The 18,622-nt window shown below is 39.7% G+C and overlaps 1 long non-coding RNA gene across 1 annotated transcript; it reads right to left on the reverse strand.

Moving 5' to 3' along the window:
- Positions 1-4,477: 4,477 nt before the first annotated feature.
- LOC129858217 (uncharacterized) lies at positions 4,478-6,556 on the reverse strand. The gene is made up of 2 exons (XR_008759994.1): positions 6,285-6,556; positions 4,478-5,169 (listed from the first exon to the last, which is right to left on the reverse strand). It is a non-coding gene; the product is annotated as an uncharacterized LOC129858217 (long non-coding RNA).
- Positions 6,557-18,622: the final 12,066 nt, after the last annotated feature.

The following is an 18,622-nucleotide window of genomic DNA, read 5'->3' on the forward strand; positions in this document are numbered from 1 at the left end:
GATAAGCACACAGTGATAAGCACACAAAATCAGCTCAGCTGTTTGTGTCACAACTTGGCTACGATAGCGCTGGTTTGTCTCGTTTTAAATGTTTAGCCAAATTCTAAACATATCCCTTATTGTGTGAGTTTTTTTCTGGCCACAGTCATGCTACAAAGAGAGAACTTGATAAAGTAGGTGGGGATGTGGGGGAGGCTCTCTGCAGTTCAATGTCTACAACAGATAATGAAATTAAGGATAAGAAATCTTAAGGTTTACCTTCATAGATGTGACATCCATAATGCTGTCTATGATATGGCTGTCCCACTCAAATATACCCTCAAACCCACCATGAAAGTCTTGGCATCAGCATGTAAATATCATCAAATCTGTAATTCACCCTAAAGAATATGAGCCTCAACATTCGAACGTCTCCATAGCCTGTGTCGAGGAGAGTTAAGTTCACTGCAAAATATGAATAATAAAATGAAATGTAGACCCACCAGCCAGATGGAGAGGAAACTGTAACATGCTCCAGGTCCACCCCGCTAGGATTATATACACCAGCTGAGGGCTGTTCTCCCTGGGAGGAATACAGAACACACAGCTCAACTAGTCAATGGGCCGATTCTACGCCCATTGGTATCTCATTGTTCTGGTAATTCTCCCATAGAAATAATTGGGAGACGGGATGTTTAAATGGGTTTTACATTAGTATCACAAAACATGTATTATGAAAGAGGCCATTTAAGGCCCTTTTTAGACCTATATAGTGCATTCGGAAAGTTTTCAGACCTGTTGATTTTTTCCAAATGTTGTTGCATTACAGCCTTATTCTAAAATTTATTAAATTCCCTCATCAATCTACACACAATACCCCATAATGACAAATCAAAAACAGATTTCTAGAAATGTTTGCAAATTTATTAAAAAGGAAAAATGAAATATAACATTTACATAAGTATTCAGAACATTTACTTATTACTTTGTTGAAGCACCTTTGGCAGCGATTACAGCCTTGAGTCTTCTTGGCTAAGATGCTACAAGCTTGGCACACCTGTATTTGGGGAGTTTCTCCCATTCTTCTCTGCAGATCCTCTCAAGCTCTGTCAGGTTGCATGGGGAGCGTCGGTGCACAGCTATTTTCAGATCTCTCCAGAGATGTTCGATTAGGTTCAAGTCCGGGCTCTGGCTGGGACACTCAAGGACATTCAGAGACTTGTCCCGAAGCCACTCCTGCGTTGTATTGGCTGTGTGCTTAGGGTCATTGTCCTGGACTTCGGCTGCATATTTTCCGCCATTTTCTTCAAATTTGAAAACAATGTGAAGCCACCCCCATTTTCTGAAGAATTGTATTATGGACCCTAGTGTCCACTGCTTGTATACTTCGTATTTTGGTGAATGTAGTACGACATCCAGGAACTGCTGACATATTAACTATATCCATACTATGACCAATAAGAATACTATATACTCAATTTACGTCACAAATAGTATGATTAGTGCGGTTAGTATGAGTATTCGAACACAGCTATAGACTGACCAGGTGAAAGCTATGATCCCTTATTGATGTCACTTGTTAAATTCACTTGAATCAGTGTAGATGAAGAGGAGGAGACAGGTTAAAGAAGGAATTTGAAGCCTTGAGACAATTGATACATGGATTATGTATATGTGTCACTCAGAGGGTGAATGGGCAAGACAAAATATTTAAGTGCCTTTGAACGGGGTATGGTAGTAGGTGCCAGGCACACCGGTTTGTGTCAAGAACTGAAAATCTGCTGGGGTTTTCACACTCAACAGTTTCCCGTGTGTATCAAGAATGTTCCAACACCCAAAGGACATATAGCCAGCTTGACACAACTGTGAGAAGCATTGGAGTCAACATGGGCAAGCATCCCTGTGGAACACTTTCAACACCTTGTAGAGTCCATGCCCCGACGAATTGAGACTGTTCTGAGGGCTAAAGGGGGTGTTCTTAATGTTTGGTATACTAAGTGTATGTTAATAATGGAAAGTACTTACTTAGATGTGACCCTGTTGTTGACTGTGAATTTGTGAATACATCAACATCTGTGTAGATAGGCCATGTGAATTTACCTTGTCTTCTGAATGTTCATTTATGGATTAAGGTCAAGGGTCCTAGCTACAGTAGATTTAAGAAAAGTGAAATGTAGAATAGTCTAGAAACTAAAACTAGTTCCAGTTTAGATAAGTTTGAACAGTTAAATTCCCCACAGTTTCGTTCAGAGAAATCATGCTTCTCACATTTTCCCTTGAGTTCATTTTCTTAAACTGAAATGAGATAAGTGAAGTTGTAAGTAAATGTTTCATAACTTTCATTCATGCATTGAACATGGAGCTGTACGATTTCTCTCCATCTCTGTTTCTGTACCTGAGGGCCACTAGATTTGTTTTCCTGATGATGTAGTTCCAAAATCCAGATGGAAGGAATTATAAGGATCAGGAAATGCAAGATGGCTGGCGAGAACCTCGGGTTGAAGGAGAAAATGAACTTTCTTTATTATTGTGACAACTCTTTATTCCATTCACATGCATTTGAGAGATGCATGCAGCTATCCAAAGTTATCCACAAATTATGGTCCATTCACTGTGAATATATATATATATGTGTAAATCTTAAGCCCACAGAATAGCAATCAAACACAAAGGATAGAGCAGTGATAAAAAATATAAATAAATATGTAATTACAAAAATAAAAGAGAATTTTAATCCCAAAGAACGGCCAGAAAACACTGATTTAAATGGAACCAACACATATCAGGATGAATCCAATTCTAACCACTTTTTTATCTTTATGATTTTTTCAGAATGTTTGACAAAACAATCACATATTATTTTGGAAGCTCTTGTCATTCTTCATTCTATGGGTACCACCCTATCCCACCCTAGCTTTTTAATAATACAAAAATAAAGAAAACAGTGCATTTTTGTCCATCCTCCTCTGATTCCAAAAATACAGTATTATTTGCATAGTCACGGCATGCTTTGTGTAAGAGTTATTGAAGATTTAAAGCCTGAGTATACTTTTTTCCACCAGATTTTTGGAGGCTAAAGAGTTGTGAATTTTTGTCCATCCTCCCCTGATTCATAGTCATGGCAAGCTTTGTGTAAGAGCTATTGAAGATTGAAAGACAGATGTTTTTTTTCAACAACAAAAAAGTTGTGGATTTTGGTCCATCCTCCCATGATTCAGAATATAGAATTTTCATACTAGTGGTATACTTTGTGTAAAATCTATTTCAGATTAAAGCCGGAATAAAAACAAATCTTCAAAATGTTAACAAAAAAAAATATGAAAAAAGTTGGGGATTTTGGTTCATCCTCCCCGATTCAGAATATATAATTTGCATAGTCATGGCATGCCTTGTGTAAGAGCTATTGACGATTGAAAGACCTAATACTTGTTTTCTCAAAACAATATTTAAAAAAGCTTTGGATTTTAGTCCATCCTCCCGATTCACAATATATAATTTTCATAGTAATGGCATGCTTTGTGTTAGAGCTATTTAAACAATTCTTACAGCTTTAAATCTTATCTTCAAAATGTCAACAAAAAATGAGCAGAGTATTTTTGTCCATCCTCTCCTGATTCAGAATGTCTTATTTTCATGATCATGGCACACTTTGTGTAAGAGCTATTAAAGATTTAAAGCCTTAATATTTTGTTTATTTGTTTACTGTGACAGATTTTGGTTTTTCCATTTATGTTTTGAGGTTGGACTTTTTGCACTTTAGCACGTACAGTAGGGCGCACCGATTTGGAGTTACCTTGTTAGTCAGCATGCGTTACACCTGTGCTGGTTGCCATCTCGTTATTGGGAAGGTGTTTCACCTGTGCTGACCCAGGTGTTATTTAAGAGTGGCTGGTCCAGTACTCCAGTTGTCTTGGGAGATGTGGAACGTCAACACCTGTAGATGGTGTGACCTACTTGAGGTCTAGAAAAATATTCCTTTGTCTGATCTTCCCTGTTGTTGTTTTGCACTATTTTTTGGTTCGCTTTCTGTCTTTAGGTTTGGTGTGGGTTTTAACTTAGTTTGCCTCTTCTAGGGCAACATTTTATGGGTGCTCTTTGGTGTCTTTTAGGTTCCAGTTGTTGTTGCTAGTCAACTTTCAGTGGACACCCCCATGAGTATCTGTCAGGACCCCTCCTAAACACCCATCTGTTTCATTTTGGTTGTATCAGTGATTATTTGTTAGTTCCCCCTTCTGTTTGAGCAACATCATTGGTTTTCTTGTTGGGGAACGTAACGAAATGGGGGGCTTATGTTTTGTTGATATTGTTTCCCATGAGTATGGTAGTCGCTCTAGTCACCTACTTTGAAGCTCTGCTATGCCCAGATATTTGAATGTTCAATTTACGCTTTTGTAGTAGAGTTTCTGTCACTGACATCCACCTTGAGGGGTTATATGTGGATGGTGGATGTCTTGTTTTGCACGCTTTGTACAAAATAATAAAATGCAGTACTACAGGATATTTCATAAAGTAGGTCTTTATTAGCTAGCTATAACGTGCATGTTCACGTATCTCCAAACATGATCAACTGCTCATGACCTAACCATCTGGGTGGTCTTAACCAATCATAGCACAGTATGATACGGCGGTAAAATGCATCCAATTATAATTCAGTATGTTTACACATATGAATATTACAGTGGAATCCTTTTGAAAGTTACATAAACACACAGGCTAATAAAATAAAAAATAGTAATGGACTTTAAGTTGGAAGCATTTGTGGAAAACCATACATGGGAGATGCTAGTAGTAGTAGAGTACATCCCGTAGACGTGCAACTAAGGAAGTTAAAACTAAAGGCAAAGTTGGTGCAACAAAAATTAGAGCTTGAACAACAGAAATTAGAGTTGGAGCACAGGGAAGACAAGATGAATGTGCAGCCAAATGTAACGGATGTGAAATGGCTAGCTAGTTAGCGGGTACGCGCTACTAGCATTTCAATCAGTTACGTCACTTGCTCTGAAACCTAGAAGTAGTGTTGCCCCTTGCTCTGCAAGAGCCGTGGCCTTTGTGGAGCGATGGGTAACGATGCTTCGTGGGCAACTGTTGTTGATGTGTGCAGAAGGTCCCTGGTTCGCGCCCATGTCGGGGCGAGGGGACGGTTTAAAGTTATACTGTTACATTGATGCTGTTGACCCGGATCACTGGTTGCTGCGGAAAAGGAGGAGGTTGAAAGGGGGGTGAGTGTAACGGATGTGAAATGGCTAGCTAGTTAGCGGGTACGCGCTACTAGCATTTCAATCAGTTACGTCACTTGCTCTGAAACCTAGAAGTAGTGTTGCCCCTTGCTCTGCAAGGGCCGCGGCTTTTGTGGAGCGATGGGTAACGACGCTTCGTGGGTGACTGTTGTTGATGTGTGCAGAGGGTCCCTGGTTCGCGCCTGTGTCGGGGCGAGGGGACGGTTTAAAGTTATACTGTTACACAAACAAGAATGAGAACGTGCAGCCAGACTAAAACAAGAAGAACGCGTGCATGCCATTCGATTGATAGAGATTGATCTGCAAGCGCTCCGAATCCAGGCAGGCTATCCTGCACCCTCAAATGAGTTTGATATTGATCAGAACAGCCGGCTTGTACAGCCTTGTAAACAAAAACGAGGAGGGTGTATATTTTACTTTGTTTGAGTGGATTGCCACATCCCTAAAATGGCAGAGATATTTGTTCACTGCTCCTCATGTGTTCTTATGGGAAAGCTCAAAGTGTACACCGCTTTATCGCTTGACCATAGTTCAGACTGACACTGTTAAAGCTGCTATCCTTCAGGCTTACAAGTTGGTCCCAGAGACAAACAGACAACTGTTCCGTAAATTATGAAAGACAGAATCACAAAACCCCACCTGTTTCGTTTTGGTTGTTGTCAGTGACTCTGTTAGTTCTGCCTTCTGTTTGAGCGACATGAATTGGTTTTCTTGCTAAGGAACATTACATTATTTAAAACATTTGAAGGCGTGGGTTTTTGTCCATCCTCCCCTGGTTCAGAATATATCATTTCCATAGTCATGGCATACTTTGTGTAAGAGCTATTGAAGATTGAAAGCCAGAAGACAACAGTATTAATCAGAATATTAAACAAAAAGACGTGGAGAACACCGAATATCCGATATAAAACACATTTTACAGTTAAAATAAACTTCATTTTACACTATCTTGTTTGTTGTCTGTTATGTCTTTAGGATTTAAAAATTTGGATTGCCTGCACATGACAAATTATAGACAGTATGTTAAAATAACGTAGGCTATACTAGAATAAATGAACAGAATCTTACCATTTATAATCCTTTCCCGTTCTTATTTTCAAAGTTAGGATCATTTCGAGAACGAGAGCTGGAAAGAAGAATGTCAGAAACCAGTATTGTCATCTTTAAGCAATCTCCAAACTCTGACTGAGATCATAATAAATAGTAACCTAGTAACAATCGCACATGAACATTTGACAAATGCCATGACGCTTAATGGTAAAAATTCGACATCTTAAGTGTCCCGTTATTCCTGAAGATTCAAACTCCAGTCGACCGGCGACAATGAATAACTCACTCTACCACACACGGTCGTAACTAGTTACCACAAACACAAAGTTATAAACCACGCCCAATTCTACAATTTATTTTCTTCAAATTGTATTTTAAACTTAACCGTAACCACATTGCTAACCTTATGCCTAACACTAACTTTAAATTAAGACTAAAAAGCCTATTTTTGTTTTAATGAATTGTGGTATTGTGGCTGTGGTAACTAGTGTAAACTCCCGCTCGGAGCCACCAAAGCTTACACTCCTCCCCAAAGGGGGTCTCGTTTTTGACTGATGGGAGTTGAATGACAATAGTGATTTTCCAACGCAGCCAAGGGAAGATAATGCTACATTTGCGCACACAACTAAAAGGCTATTTATTTATTGTATCACATTTTATTAACGTCAAGGGATTTAAATGTGCAACTTTGTACTGAAGAGGGCAGCACTGCAGTGCTTAACATGGTATATGCTTCTGTTAGGCAATACGTTATTAGATTATGATTGATGGATATAATGAGGCTATACACAGGCTCAAAGGCAGATGTTATTCACTGGAACTGTTCATCAGATGTTAAAAATTAGCATACAATAGCCTAGGCCTCATCAAAGTGACCATGTGTGCTTCATGAAATTCCTGTGCTGTAAACTGTCACATTTATGGACAAAGGGAAGAGAGGGATTTGAGAAAGACCTAACATAACACATCTATTTTAACCAAATTGAGTAGATTTGCAGTATGGTGTTCTTAAGAAATGGTTAGCACTATATTCAATATCTATGTCACTGACACATTCCACAATTAAATAGAGATATGCTCTACTTAGACTGTTATATAAAAGAAAAAACATAGGCCTACTAATAGTATTTTTCTCTGCTCTCCTGACAAGTATCTTTCTCCATTCATAAAATAGTAATAAATGCCTAGTTCACTAATTTTGAGGGGGGGAAACTAATATATATACAGTGGGGAGAACAAGTATTTGATACACTGCCGATTTTGCAGGTTTTCCTACTTACAAAGCATGTAGAGGTCTGTAATTTTGATCAGAGGTACACTTCAACTGTGAGAGACGGAATCTACAAAAATCCAGAAATTCACATTGTATGATTTTTAAGTAATTAATTTGTATTTTATTGCATGACATAAGTATTTGATACATCAGAAAAGCAGAACTTAATATTTGGTACAGAAACCTTTGTTTGCAATTACAGAGATCATACGTTTCCTGTAGTTCTTGACCAGGTTTGCACACACTGCAGCAGGGATTTTGGCCCACTCCTGCATACAGACCTTCTCCAGATCCTTCAGGTTTCGGGGCTGTCGCTGGGCAATACGGACTTTCAGCTCCCTACAAAGATTTTCTATTGGGTTCAGGTCTGGAGACTGGCTAGGCCACTCCAGGACCTTGAGATGCTTTTTACGGAGCCACTCCTTAGTTGCCCTGGCTGTGTGTTTCGGGTCGTTGTCATGCTGGAAGACCCAGCCACGACCCATCTTCAATGCTCTTACTGAGGGAAGGAGGTTGTTGGCCAAGATCTTGCGATACATGGCCCCATCCATCCTCCCCTCAATACGGTGCAGTCGTCCTGTCCCCTTTGCAGAAAAGCATCCCCAATGAATGATGTTTCCACCTCCACGCTTCACGGTTGGGATGGTGTTCTTGGGGTTGTACTCATCCTTCTTCTTCCTCCAAACACGGCGAGTGGAGTTTAGACCAAAAAGCTCTATTTTTGTCTCATCCGACCACATGACCTTCTCCCATTCCTCCTCTGGATCATCCAGATGGTCATTGGCAAACTTCAGACGGGCCTGGACATGCGCTGGCTTGAGCAGGGGAACCTTGCGTGCGCTGCAGGATTTTAATCCATGACGGCGTAGTGTGTTACTAATGGTTTTCTTTGAGACTGTGGTCCCAGCTCTCTTCAGGTCATTGACCAGGTCCTGCCGTGTAGTTCTGGGCTGATCCCTCACCTTCCTCGTGATCATTGATGCCCCACGAGTTGAGATCTTGATGGAGCCCCAGACCGAGGGTGATTGACCGTCATCTTGAACTTCTTCCATAATTGCGCCAACAGTTGTTTCCTTCTCACCAAGCTGCTTGCCTATTGTCCTGTAGCCCATCCCAGCCTTGTGCAGGTCTACAATTTTACCCCTGATGTCCTTACACAGCTCTCTGGTCTTGGCCATTGTGGAGAGGTTGGAGTCTGTTTGACTGAGTGTGTGGACAAGTGTCTTTTATACAGGTAACGAGTTCAAACAGGTGCAGTTAATACAGGTAATGAGTGGAGAACAGGAGGGCTTCTTAAAGAAAAACTAACAGGTCTGTGAGAGCCGGAATTCTTACTGGTTGGTAGGTGATCAAATACTTATGTCATGCAATAAAATGTAAATTAATTACTTAAAAATCATACAATGTGATTTTCTGCATTTTTGTTTTAGATTCCGTCTCTCACAGTTGAAGGGTACCTATGATAAAAATGACAGACCTCTACATCCTTTGTAAGTAGGAAAACCTGCAAAATTGGCAGCGTATCAATACTTGTTCTCCCCCTGTATATATATATATATATATATATATATATATATATATATATATATATATATATATATATATATATATATATATTGATTTATCAGAGGGTGCTGCAGCACCCTCAGTACCCCTACTTCCCGCAGCTATGGTTGCACAGACTTTTGATTCAAATCAACAGCTTGCAATCATTCTTTATGAAGTTATGAGTCATGAAGTCCCTTTGGTCCTTTGCATTAATTAGATTTATTCATGCATGAATATACTGTAAAAAATATGCCCTTGGTTAGATGTTTTCCTCCAATAACAAAAAATAGCTCTACTCTAAACCCACTTTGGCATTTGATGCTATATTTGAATTACATGTACAAATGGATATTTCTGACTGTGATTGCAATTTGATGTGTACAAACACAAATTCAATATCGGTAGAGCTCCCCAAGAAATTATTCACTACTTTCAATTCAGCCAGGGAAGGTAAGGCACACAGGATTGTGCAATCTTCTCTATGCCTATTTGGCTGATTCTATACGGAACAGAAAATATAAACGCAACGTACAACATTTTTTTTTTTTTTACTTAGTTACTGTTCATATAACGAAATCAGTCAATTTCAATAAATTTCTTTGGCCATAATCTATGGATTTCACATGACTGGGCAGGGGACCCACTGGGTAGCCAGCCAATCAGAATGAGTTTTTCCCCACAAGGGCTTTATTACAGACAGAAATACTCCTCAGTTTCACCAGCTGTCCGGGTGTCTGGTCTCAGACGATCCCGCAGGTGCAGAAGCCAGATGTGGAGGTCCTGGGGTGCTGTTACACATGGTCTGCTGTTGTGAGGCCAGTTGGACGTACTGCCAAATTCTCTAAAACAACGTTTGAGGCGGCTTATGGTAGAGAAATTAACATTAAATTCTCTGGCAACAGCTCTGGTGGATATTCCTGCAGTCAGCATGCCAATTGCATGCTCCTTCAAAACTAGAGACATCTGTGGCTTTGTGTTGTGTGACAAAACAGCACATTTTAGTAGTATTTTATTGCCCCCAGCACAAGATGCACCTGTGTAATGATCATGCTGTTTAATCAGCTTCTTGATATGCCACAACTGTCAGGTGGATGGATTATTTTGGCAAAGGAGAAATGCTCACTAACAGGGATGTAAGCAAATGTGTGCACAACATTTGAAAGAAGCTTTTTGTGTGCATGGAACATTTCTGGGATATTCTATTTCAGCTCATGAAACATGGGACCAACACTTTACATGTTGTGTTTATATTCAATTTCCCTGCCAGTAAAAGACGAAACAGTAGGGTAGGGTAGTGACCTTAGAAATGGGACAGACTTTTCCTGTCTTTGTTCCCGATTTTTTGTCTGCTTGGTCTTCTATAATATGACTTTACAATGATAATTGCAGCACCATGCCGATCGGCACATGCAAACTGCTTGTATCTGCTAGTATTCACAAAATGGTAGAGAATAAATTTAAGTGAAATGGACCTCCCATTTGGATAAGTTTTGGATTGTGAAATTTACAGTACAGTTTGGTGAACAAAATTCCCACCTAGATCTAGTCCAAAGTGGCATCTCAGGTCCTGCCTGGTATCTACTTTCCATTGGAATAAATATACTGAACAAAAATATAAACTCAACATGCAACAATTTCTAAGATTTTGCTGAGTTAGTTCATATAAAGAAATCAGTCAATTGAAATAAATTCATTAGGCCCTAATCTATGGATTCATATGGCTAGGTCTGGGAGGGCATAGGCCCACCCACTTGAAAGCCGACCCACTGGAGAGCCAGGCCCAGCCAATCAGAATGAGTTTCTACCTACAAAAGGGCTTTACTACAGACAGAAATACTTCTCAGCAACCCACCTCCTAAACCTGCGGGATAGTCAGATGAGAAGCCAGATATGGAGGTCCTGGGCTGGCGTGGTTACACGTGGTCTGCAGTTGTGAGGCCGGTTGGACGTACTGCCAACTTCTCTAAAACGTTGGAAGTGGCATAAGGTAGAGCAAAGTACATGAAATTCTCTGCCAACAGCTCTGGTGGACATTCCTGCAGTCAGCATGCCAACTTTACGCTCCCTCAAAACTTAAGACATCTGTGGCATGGTGTTATGACAAAACAACACATTTTAGAGTGGCCATTTATTGTCCCTAGCACAAGGTGCACCTGTGTAATTATCATGCTAATTAATTAGCTTCTTGATATGCCACACCTGTCAGGGGGATGGATTATCTTGACAAGGGATACAATGCTCACTAACAGGGATGTAAAGACATTTGTGTGCAAAATTTGAGAGAAATAAGCTTTTGTGCGTATGGAGCATTTCTGGGATCTTTTATTTCAGCTCATGAATTATGGGACCAACACTTTACATGTTGCATTCAAATCTTTTGTTCAGTGTACATGGTTCATTGGGAGAGATCATGAGCAGAGCAAGGAAACAACCCCCATGATATGTAAACAGAAATAGATTTCCCAGCTGCCACATTCTCACCTGGAATAACAAGGCTTCCTATGCACTTCATTCAGTAATAATAGTAATAATAATGATGAAGATACTAATGAAGATTGTCATTTCCTGTGTCAGGGATGAACTGAATGACCTTGCCAGTCTTCTGACAGCGTGTAAAGGAACTTGAGCAACTAATTGCTAATTTCACTTGGTTGTGAGATACTTAAGTTACTTTAATCCTCTTGGCCCTTTGGCCCTGGGAGCAAAGGGCATCCACCACCATGACTCTTGACCTAACTCGTTTCTGTGCAAGGGCTTTTGCCTCAAGGAGAAAATACCAGGAGATTCCATTTTATTGAAGTATCGTTGGATACTGTGTGGTTTTAACACTCTGTGGTATTGGTCAGGGTAGTTCAGAAAAATATGTACTGAGGTTTGAATTACAGTACAATCTATCTGCACATATGTTTTGTATTTGTGTTATAACTGTCACTCTTCAATTCTCTTTTGGGGTATTACAGGGAGAGTTCTGATCATATTCTGAATCGCACATCCAAATATGATTGTGGAATGTAACCACATTTTCATTGATATTTCACATAAATATTCAGAGAAATAATAACATACACTTCCTTCTGAGTTGAAATTCTACTGTGATCCAACAGGTGGCAGTGATCACTTAACTTTAAGGAAAGGGGTCTGCCAGGTGAGTGGTTGGTAAATGGGAGGCATTTCATTTCAATTATCTTGACTGTCATGTTATAGTCAGCAAAACTTCTCCACAACACATTTGTCAGTTGGATTGATGTGAATTAGTTGTGCCAGCAATATGCCCTCTGAGGACATTTATGAACAACATTCGTTTCTCATTACCAGGAAAGGAAATCTAGAGCACACATGTTTCCAAAAGAATAACAACACGTGCTGCTGACATAATGATGATCCTTATAGTGAACCATCTAGCCTTTTGTCTATCTCTATATTAACTAAATTATTATTGTAAAGATAATAGGCGGGCTCTTTATTACCTTCCTTTAAACAGCAGGGTCAAGGTTGAACAGGTGGCATTAATGGTTTGATTGCACTGGCATTGATCTTCTGCCTAGTCAAAGGGCTGTGTTTAAACTGTAAGTCACACATGTCAAGCATTTGCATGGGAGAAATTGGACATAAATGGGCAACACATGACTCATTCGCCAAGGCCAACAGCTGCATGGGCTCCAGAGTTATTGGACAACATGATTTGCCTCAAAGCAACTCCTCAAAGCTTTTCAAATGTGGAATTTTTACGTAATCCGAAATAAATAGACTTACAGGGGATTTGCTGTAAAGAATATTGTGTTCCATGTATTTTCCTTAACTCCTTGTTGTATCATTATTAACTTGACAACTCTTATATTGTAAGCATTAGAAATCAAAACAAGGCTGAGGGTTGCTACTTGGCTCATATTCCCTCACAGTAAACAGCTCACAGATGTTTTACATTGATATTAACGACCTAAATCTGCCCTCTGTTGAAAAACCGAAGCAAAGAAGGGATTATGTTCTTCTCAACCATATATTAGACAGCAGTACTACCAATCTAATTTAGTTCCAGTGAAGTGAATGGTTTTTGCATAGGTCATTGGCTGTCTCAAAATATCCTGTCACCATAGCAACTTCAAGTGAGTCCTAAATTGCCATATAAAAAGAGATCAATTATTAATGCTGAGAGGTTTGCTTATGTGCTTTGTTCTGAACACAATATTTCTCTTTCCACTGCATTGAAACAATACCTAACTGTTTTTCATAACTTGTTTCCCAAACACTGGGCACACACTTGTTGAATCAACGTTGTTTCCACATCATTTCAATGACATGACGTTGAACTAACGTTTAATAGGCGTTCAATTGATGTCTGTACCCAGTGGGTCCCTATGAGATGTACAACCATTGCAAAAATTCAAACGACTATAAAAAAAAAACTCTAAAACCTATTACAAAAATCTTAGTTGATTCCACAAAGACCTGCAGAGGTGTGACATGCCTATTGAAGGTGAGGAGGCCCCTCTTTTTCAGCACTTGTACTTTATTGAACATATAATATAGAATGGAAAAGACATTGCATCTTGCCACCAGTGCCTTCATCTACAGCCAAATGCACATCCCAAAACCTCCCAGTTCAGCAGGACTCTGCGGGTTCTACCACTAATGATCTATATATTATATTAGCCGCCAGAGAGTAGTGAAAATGCATAATATATACAACTAAGGCAACATTCAGAAGTCAACTTTGATGGTTTTATTCCAGCTCCTTTTAATGAGGTTTTCACAGTTGAGGTTTTTGAGTCATCAGGGTCTATTGTAAATTATCAATTTACCAGCAGCTATAAATCAAGGCAACAGAGTTATACACCAGATATTTGCACAATACATTATTCATCATTCTGCTAATTCCATTTTCAGATGGAGAGATACTGTCTATGGTTGGGGAGAATTCTGTAGGTAGTTTGCAAATTCAGATTTATCCAGTGCTTTCATTCCTGATGCAATTTGCATTTGATATCGCTGCAATATATCCGCAGTTATGTTAATACATATTCACTTCAATATGTGTTCTGTGATGCATGATTGTATTCCTGTGACGCATAGTAAAATGACTCACTTGTCATTACCAAACAATTCAGCTGTTATAAGCTGTGAATATGAAATTGCATTTTGCAGTCAATTCATTCATTCTAATGGCAGCCGTCCAGACAACATTTTTGAATAATTTCATCCAATGTTTGTGTTATCATCATTTATAACTAACATGCATGTCGACATACGACATCATGCATGCTCAATGACAACAGCCTGTAGTGGGAATGAAATGGCCATGTTGGTGAAAAGTGGCTGGAGTGTGTGCATGCTGCCTTTTCAGTTCCAAGGTTGGATTTGAACAGTGAAATATAATGAGTTGAATTAATTTTATTAAGAAAAGGAACTGGATGCAGAAATAGCATATCTTATTGTTCAGGGTAAGAAATGGTAGATTAAGTTGTTTGAGTCTGTGCACTGATGTAATGTCAACCAAGGTTTAAAGCCCCTTCCCAACGCAAAACATGTTTCGCACTTGGAAAATGCTAGCTACAGTATATCAATCCAACTCATCATGCTGCCCCCAAAGCAAAGGATGGGGAATAAGAGACTGCATAAGCATGGACAGGTCTTATATGCTTGAGTAAGAAATGCTAGAGCACCTCATAAGATAGCTCTTATGTGATAAACTTAGCCTGCAACGCCATTCAGGTCTCCTGTTACCTGTTCTGAATGCATCTTGCTGACCCTGCCATTGTCATATAATTATGCAAGCACAAAGACAAGCATAAGGTTACAGCTGAAACGCGTGCAGAGGAACACATTTTCCTGATGGATTTTTAATGGCAGTCCTAAACTAAAGGAGGTGCCCATTGTAAATGGATATCTAATCAGCAGTGAATTTCTGAATGAGGCAGTGAGGAGAGGGAGATGCTTAACACAAGAGTGCCAGAGGCAGTCATTTTGTCTGCATATGAATTCTAAATTGAAATATCTTAGCAATTTTTTGTCATGGCCCCCTCCATCCTTGACATTTCCTAAAAAAAAGTATATTTAAAAGGACATCAACTGTTCAGAGGAGACTGTGTGAATCAGGCCTATCATGGTCGAATTGCTGCAAAGAAACCACTACAAAAGGACACCAATAAGAGGAAGACACTTGCTTGGGCCAAGAAACACGAGCAATGGACATTAGACCGGTGGAAATGTGTCCTTTGGTCTGGAGTCCAAATAGAAGATTTTTGGTTCTAACAGCCGTGTCTTTGTGAGACGCTGTGTGGGTGAACGGATGATCTCCACACGTGTGTTTCCCACTGTGAAGCATGGAGGAGGAGGTGTGATGGTGTGGGGTGCTTTGCTGGTGATGTTGACTGTGATTTATTTAGAATTCAAGGCATACTTAACCAGGATGGCTACCACAGCATTCTGCAGTGATACGCCATCCCATCTGGTTTGCGCTTAGTCCCACTATCATTTGTTTTTCTTCAGGACAATGACCAAAAACACACCTCCAGGCTGTGTAAGGGCTATTTTACAAAGGAGAGTGATGGAGTGCTGCATCAGATGACCTGGCCTTTACAATCACCCAACCTCAACCCAATTGGGATGGTTTGGGATGAGTTGGACCGCAGAGTGAAGGTAAAGCAGCCAACAAGTTCTCAGCATATTTGGGAACTCTTTCAAGGCTGTTGGAAAAGCATTCCTCATGAAGCTGGTTGAGAGAATGCCAAGTGTGTGCAAAGCTGTCATCAAGGCAAAGGGGGGCTACTTTGAAGAATCTCAAATATAAAATACACTTTTATTTGTTTTAACACTTTTTTTGGTTACTATATGATTCCATATGTGTTATAAAGAAAAACCCTGGAATGAGTAGGTGTCCAAACTTTTGACTGGTACTGTATATGAAATGTATTTATTTGACTGTCATAATGTTGCAATCAAAATGGCTTCTCATTGGCATTGTAAAGGGGGTAGGCCAAGCAGTTTAAGAGTTAAACACCACACTCCAAAATGAACCTATTCTCACAGAGACCTGTCATACTGGAGTCCAAACCCAATACTTTGTCAATCATCACAATTCATTTAAACACAATATTATCACTAAGATTTGTGTAAATGTAGCCTACTGTATGTGGTCCATATGATGCTTAATATTGGTAGTGTTACAGGCTTTTACATTTTATATGCGCCCCATATACTAACGAGGTTGGATGTTAGCACATAGGGCGCACCGATTGGTGTCACCTTGTTATTCAGTAAGTGATACACCTGTACTGGCTTGTCCATCTCGTTATTCGGAAGGTGTTTCACCTGTGCTGGCCCGGGTGCTATTTAAGAGTGGCTGGCCTAGTGCGCCAGTTGCCTTGAGGGATATGGCGGATTAACATATTTTTAGTTCATTCTCCCTATTTGATTTCTAGACAAATTATCCTTTATCTGATCTTCTTTATTGTTGTTTTGCTCCACTTCTTGCTTTGCATCCTGTTTTAGTTTGGTGTGGGGTTTTCTTTTGTTTGCCTATTCATGGGCAAATTTTGTGGGTGCTCATGGTGGGTGTCTTTTAGGTCCCAGTTGTTGTTGCTCGTCAACTTTCAGTGGATACCGCCATGTTTGTCTTTCAGAAGCTCTCCTAAAACCCCACCTGTTTCGTTTTGGTTGTTGTTAGTGACTCTTTATTAGTTCCCCCTTCTGTTTGAGAGACAATTTTTGGTTTTCTTGCTGGGGAACGTAACAGTAGGGAGTCTATAATAGCAGCTACTAGCTGTCAATGACAAACAATTTAGTGTCATGGGCATGGCTTAACTACATCACACATTCATAATTCATGAATGCAACTGTCAGCTTATTTCAATAACCTGCACAGATGCAGTAGCAATAGCATACTCAAGGTTATTGACATAAGAGATTTGGGAAGTTATGTTCTGATTATGTAGGGTCCTTGAATGAAATAGTCGTTCAATCTACAATCTATCGACACAACAAAGACCATACAATAACTTTACAAATGTGTTATAAAGCAGGCTATCAAATAATGCGTAATTATAAACTACTTATAACCCCCTGTAAACCATTTATGTATGGTGCCATCTTATTGTAGTATTATATGTTAAAGAAGGTACTGCAGTGTTTTATGATAAACACTGCAAGATCAATCGGTAGCTCCCACACTCTATTCTAGAGAATGCTGGAGATTGCAATCATATGTTCTGCAAGCATGGTAGAAATGTCCCAAGGTCAATGTCCTTAATGGTTATTCCACAATTTAATTTAGCTCTATAACCATAAGTGTTCTGTTCTAGTGCCAGTGTGATTACATTAAGGTTGGAATTGTTATAACACAGCGTTGTTCCCTCCAATGTATCTTGCCTATCAAGTCATTATTCATAACTGCTATGAATAAAGATGTACGTTTATGACTCATTTCATTACAAGGCAAATAAAATGGGGAAAGAATTTGTCTTACACTGTGGTGATAACTGTTGAGTCTTCTCTATTGACAACAAGCACATTCAATTACTAGATAAGGGGTAAAGTTGTCTTATTGATTGACTAGGAATTCATTATGTCCTCTGTCATTAAAGTAGGTCCATTGATTTTGCCATTTAAACAGGTTAGGGATTTGGGAAATATGATGATAATAATAAGACTTATGGGCAGGATTCAATCAAACCTTCCCTACAGAGAAGTTGTAACCATTCATTAAAATCAAAAATAAGTCATAGACATGTTTATTATTGTCTAACAGCAACACTTAAAACATGCTTTTTCTGGCACAGGAACAATGTAATTTCTCTTATTAAGTGTGGGTTATCAACCACAGTACAAGTAGGACTGCCTTATTATAGCCTAATTATAGGGAACCGTTTGATATCGATGATGAGTATGACGTGTCTCCTACAACGCCAGAAAGCTACGAATCTATTTCGCTTGAGGGACTATGCTAGTCACTCAATGGGATATCCTTCCACCTGGCGGCAGGATGAGTCGAGATATTAATATCAGAGTAATTCCATGCCCCGGGTGTGATGCGTGTGCCTCCACCCCCTATCAATACCTGAGCATCACTTCCTCTTTTCTTCCCTTGGCTATGCAGGTGAGTGAGAAGTGGATGTAGAAGACTTCATTGGTGAGTTTTTCATTGTGTGTAGAGTATACTCCATTTTTGGGCGAACCTTGCTCCTCCCAGGAGTGCTCTGCAGTGTTTTGTCGTCGTAATTTTTTTGTTTGTTTTACAGGTTGACGCCGTACTACAAAGTAGGCTGAACAGGTTGGGCCAACCTGATCACAGCATGAGGATTAGTTGTCTTGTTTGTGTCTTGTCCGCTTGTTAGTTTCCCGGCTAATTGCGTTACCTGTTGCTTGTTAGCTGGATGCTAGCCTCTTCGCTCTGGAATTTGAGGATGGGTACTGCGCCTACCCAGGTTAGGGGAGAATGTGTGTTATCTAGCTCTAGCTAAACACTGTTGCTCTCCAGAAGTAGGACGGTTGATCTCCGAGTCGCACCTTAACGTCGAGGCTTCGCATCATAGCTAGTATA

This window comes from Salvelinus fontinalis, chromosome 1 (genome assembly GCF_029448725.1).
Source record: "Salvelinus fontinalis isolate EN_2023a chromosome 1, ASM2944872v1, whole genome shotgun sequence".
NCBI classification, from domain to species: Eukaryota; Metazoa; Chordata; class Actinopteri; order Salmoniformes; family Salmonidae; genus Salvelinus; species Salvelinus fontinalis.